Source organism: Brassica oleracea, chromosome C1, assembly GCF_000695525.1.
Source record: "Brassica oleracea var. oleracea cultivar TO1000 chromosome C1, BOL, whole genome shotgun sequence".
NCBI lineage: Eukaryota > Viridiplantae > Streptophyta > Magnoliopsida > Brassicales > Brassicaceae > Brassica > Brassica oleracea.
In genome coordinates, this window is record NC_027748.1 from 20,928,383 (window position 1) to 20,933,911 (window position 5,529).

At 39.7% G+C, this 5,529-nt stretch overlaps 1 pseudogene; it reads right to left on the reverse strand.

Annotated features, from left to right (window-relative positions):
- LOC106310540 overlaps window positions 1-5,326 on the reverse strand; it is a 17,532-nt pseudogene extending 12,206 nt beyond the window's left edge.
- Window positions 5,327-5,529: the final 203 nt, after the last annotated feature.

The following is a 5,529-nucleotide window of genomic DNA, read 5'->3' on the forward strand; positions in this document are numbered from 1 at the left end:
GGGGGGGGGGGGGGGGGGGTTTACTGATAATAGTTTATTCATTAGTCTTATTAAAATGTTTTCAACAAGTTTTTATTGAGTCAAGAAGGGGATAATGAACGTATTAGATTTTTGCTTGTTATCTAACCACTTTTTAGCACCATTCTAGACTTACTGATTGCAGATAGTACTAAAGATACTAAAATGGATCAACATGTTAACTATCCACACTTGCTAAGATTGTTTGAAGGAACCAAAACTGACCTCTGACCTCCAACACTAAACCTGACAAAACTGCTTGTCTTGGGGCTTGGTATAGATGGGATCAGATTTTTCAAACAAGTCTGGAAGGTAAAGCCTTGTGTAGATTTATCACATTTTCTCTCTCTATTTCGACCCTAGATTTATAGGTAGAGATATTTATTTTCAACAAAAAAAAGAAGAAAAAAGAAAAAGAAAAAGAAAAAAAAAATATATATATAATAGGTGTTAGTTAGGTGGAATCCGAGCATGACTTGGTGGCTACAACCATTAAGGCTTGCTTCATAAGGATTCCAACAAAAAGAATTCGAACGGGACTTGGTGGCGGCAATCATCAAGGTTCGATTCATATGAATTCTTGGGTATAGGGCAAAAAGAAGTGAACAGGACTTGGTGGCAACCACCATTAAGGCTTGATTCATGGAAGCCTGTCCAATCTTGGTCAATGATCTTACAATATAATCAGACTTTGACTAAAGAGAGAAATTAGTAGAGAGAAAAGATATGAACTAACTTTTACCTGCAGATCCAGATACTTGTTTGAAAATCCTTGCATCCTGTGATCGATACTCCCAAGGTAAAGCCTGCACTTTTATTTATGCTAAGAAATGAGGTTGGTAGAGGGGAATATCATACATGATTTGCTAAGTTGTTGGCTAGGTGAATTTGGTTGCTAAGCTTGGATATTGTATAATGTGCTTTTGTGATTAGGACTTTTAGATGTGGATTGCAATATTGTAGAGGTGATGATTCTAAGTTTTAAATCATGTGAGTATCTGCTATTTTCAAACCTCTTTCAGAGAGACTGCCTTATGTTTTGCTTGAGGACAAGCAAAAGGATAAGTCTTGGGAAGTTGATAGACCATAGATTTGACCCACTTTTACCCATAGTTTATAAGTGTTTAAATATATAATTACTATGATATAGAGTCTTTTTTGAGTATTTACAGGTTCAGAGACGATTTGGAGGAAAGTGGTGATTTTGGTGTCTTTTGGAGTCTTTTGAGTGCATAACTGCACAGACGCGTCAGATGTTTAGCTATGGATTGAGACCTTCCCACCGTTAGATTGCGTCCATCTTTTGACACATGATAGAGCTTTGAGTTAGCTTTCCAATTCCACCGGTTTGAGGTCAATCAGCATCTTGTAGCAGCAGAGGTTATGCCCATTTTACTGAAGAGTGGTCAGTCTGCCTCGCGAGAGGAAGCTGTCGAGGAGATGAAAGAAAATCGATCGACGGTGAAGCCTTGGTGTCGATCCACGGTGATCCCAGAAAACAGGCCAAGCCTGTTTCGTGACCAATTTAGGCCCAGAAGTTAACACATATTACCAAAATACCCCTGGACTACCCGAAACCCTATTTTACAGTTTCTAAGCCATTGTTGACGGCTATGCTTCATACTACTCTAGAGAGAGAGAGAGAGCTTAGGATTGGAGAGAGAGAGAGCTTAGGATTGGAGAGAGAGATCTGTAAACCTTGAGAGAGGGAAGATCTTGAACTCCCTTTGTTTCTTTATTCTATTCTGTTTATCTATCTATTGCAATATTATTCAGACCATCATAACCATGTCTTTTATGAATATGTCTGAGTAATTTCACTGTTAGATTTAGGTTTCTCATAAGGTTGATATATGTATTGCTAGGTTAAATTGTTGTTAGGGTGATTTAATTAGTTCTTCATCTAGTTGTTCTTACTACTAAGCTTAGGGTTGATAAACCCTGAATCTTAGATCTTAGGATTAATTGAGATCAAGCCATTGCTTGAGTCAATAGCTGAAAATAAACTAGTATGATATAACTGACTAGATACAAACGAGAGTTGATCTAGTAAGTTAGATAATATAAATCAAACCTGTCCGTAAAGCTTTCTGGAAGAAGCATCGATCGACGCAGCGATAGTTCTGTCGATCGATATTTTGAAAGGTGTATCGATCGATATTCTTAACGAATCATCGATTGACACTTTCTCACACATACGATAGTTGAAATCCGAGATCCATATTAGATAATCAAATTGATTGTATCTGAGTTTGAATTCAAGAACAGTTAATATCAATAAACCCCTAAAAACCCAAATTAAGTTATTTACTTATCATACCTGAGAATATACATGAATCTAGTTATTTTCCCAACTGTTAACAACCTTAAAACAAACCAATCGAGCAATAACCTTGCTCACCAATTCATTTAATGCTTTACAACCTATAAACCTATTAATCTAGCCTTATTTCAAAGACTATAAATCTATTGTGTAATCTTAGAGTCTTTGTGGATTCGATCCCTAAGTATTGCATCTGAACCTCTTATTTGAGAGAGTAATTCACTCCTTAGGGTAATTTGAGTGATATCAACATCCTCTCCCGAGCATCGATCGATAACACCTACGGAGTCGACCGCATCTTGCAATGCCGTGAGGATCATGACTAACAAGGAGTTCGCAGCAAAACACCCACATCCGCCCAGCCCTGTTTATGTCAAAATCGATCGACACTCTGATCCCGTCATCGAACGACAGAGAGAGACCGCAATCAATCGACAACCTCCAACGCCCATCGATCGACGCGCACCTCTCACATACCGAGTGCAGATGCCAAAGATAGACGTTGCCCGTCTAAATGCACTCAGACCACAACCCAAACCTTCAGATAACCCACCAGAGGCCACCAATATACATTCAGATGATGCAACAGATCCTATGGAAGTTGATAGGGTTCCTATGGGAAGAACCCTGAGGAAAAGAAAGGAAAAAGTGTGAAGAGTTGAGCTAATGAGAAGGAAATGGAAAGTTTCGAAAAGAGAGTCTTCGGGATTCCTTTAGAAAAACCATTCGAGGAGGCCTATTTTACCCACAGATTGTGGATGTTCTTTAGAGAAACCAGAGAGACCGAAGAAGACATTAGGAGAATGTTCTGAGAAGATAGAGAATTACATTGAAGAAGAAGAGTGATCCTGGGAAGTTCGCAATACCATGTTCGGTGAAGGGTATTGAGTTCCCACATGCATTGCGTGACACAGGAGCATCCGTCAGCATTCTACCTAGGGTTATGGCAGATCATCTAGGTCTGCAAGTGGAGTCTTACAAGGAATCATTCACTTTCGTGGATTTTTCTCAGAGATGCTCAGGAGGAATTGTAAGAGACCTAGAGGTGCATATTGGTAATGCCCTAGTTCCAACTGATTTTCATGTCTTGGATATTAAGCTAAAGTGGAACTCTTCTCTATTACTTGGGAGAGCCTTCTTGTCAACAGTAGGAGCAGTGTGCGACATGCAAACCAACTAGTTGTGCCTGGCGCTCATAGATCCTCATGTCCACTACTGTCCTATTTCAGTCAAGAAGCCACATATGTCCTCCAGAAGAATTGAATCCATGACTCATCGCATCATGCCACTGTGGAGCTGAGTATGAGACAGAATATTCAGCGTCGATCGAAACTCACACTGCGACATCGATCGATAGTCCGAAAGAAGAATCGGTCGAAAGTAGTCCAAGCAATTGGGAGAACGACTACTACAATCCCACCATGGCAGCACACAGAGGAGTATGATGAAGATTATGAGGAGGAACGAGCTATAGAGTACAGAGCCATTCTTGATGAGGAAGACAGACTTTTACATCATTCCTCTTGGAAAAGGAATATGCTGTCGATCGACATAACCGTCTCACCATCGATCGACACTCATCTTCATCAGACAAGCCGAAAACGAGCATCGACCGACATTTCCTACTACCCATCGATCGACACTGGAGTCGACCGTGCACGAGAAAGGGACTCGAGTGGCAGTTGGGCAGATGATCACCATCGCGAAAGTTATGCAGTAGAAACAAAAGTACATGAGCCAGGAGCAGATGAACTTCATGAAGGTTTGACATATGAGTAACTTCTCAACATGCAAAGACGTGATGAAGCAGATCAACACCGAGCATAAGCTTCTGGGAAAGAACACGTTTCAGCCATCCTATCGACAAAGCCAACCGTTCGTTGATCGACAACAAATCTAAATCATCGATCGACAACCGTCCGAAACCACCATCCACTGTAAGCAAAAACCCTAATTATGATAATCAATATCTAACACAAGATGAGTTTGGTATTTTCAGGGACCCGAATGGCTATGCAAGAGCAATAGATGGACATGCACTGCAAATATCCAGAGAGGACATTGCAGACATTCTTCAGATGGCTAATGGAGCAGATAATCTCTTTATGCAACAACACACCGTCCTAGCACATCAGCAGAGGGTTACAAATGAGTTCTATGACACAGCTGGTGGCATAGATAATTGCTTCAAACAGAAGTATCGACATCCTACTCGACCGTCGATCGACATTGACGTCCCTTCATCGATCGACAGACGTCCAGAATTTGGCAGAAGAGCCTATGACCTTTATGGAACTAGGAGATTTCACTGGGAAGAAAAAGATGAGTATGAAGTCTACAGAGATCATCAGGGATATGCAAGATATGTGGATGGACACATCATCCATGTGTCCAAGGATGATATCAGAAAGCTAATGGAAAGAGCTTCGAGAGATGATCACAGCTACATATGTCTTCCAGAACATGCTAGCTCACTCACACAAACTAAGCTAGTACCAGAGATCTACACCAAGGATGAGATCAATGAGATGTTCTGAGATGTTTAAAGGCGGAGCCACTTGATATCACTCAAATTACCCTTAAGGAGTGATTTACTCTCTAAAATAAGAAGTTCAATTGTAGTACTTAGGGATCAAATCCACAAGGAGCTATGGCACACAATAGATCTAAACAGTTTATGATTAAGCTAAGTAAATAATGTAAATAATAAAGCTTGCTGTCCAAAGGTGCTTGCTGTCCAAAGGCAGGCAACTATGGCCAAAGGTGGTTTCCTCAGACCGGTATTTTCCTTTTTCAAAAAAAAAATAATAAGTCAAATAAATATATAACATGTAAAAAATTAAAAATAGTTATTTTGTGAATATACAATAAACTATTAAAATTGTTGGTTTGTATAAATATAAATTTTGGGTTGTATAAAATTATGGATTAATTGGACTAAAGAGTTATTTAGAGTTTCCTAAGTTTACCTAGTTATACAGAGCAAGGCAACAACATGAAACCAGCAGGGGAATCATCAGCTTTAAACTAGCCAACGATTGTTGTTGCCTTGCCATCAATCTGCCGGTATATTGCGAACACATTATCGCCTTGCCGTTGTTTCTTTTTGTTTTCTTTCAGTCCTGCCAGTGATACTAAGGTGCAAGAGGACATTTTAAACTGTAAGAAAAAAAAATCAAAGTTTGAAG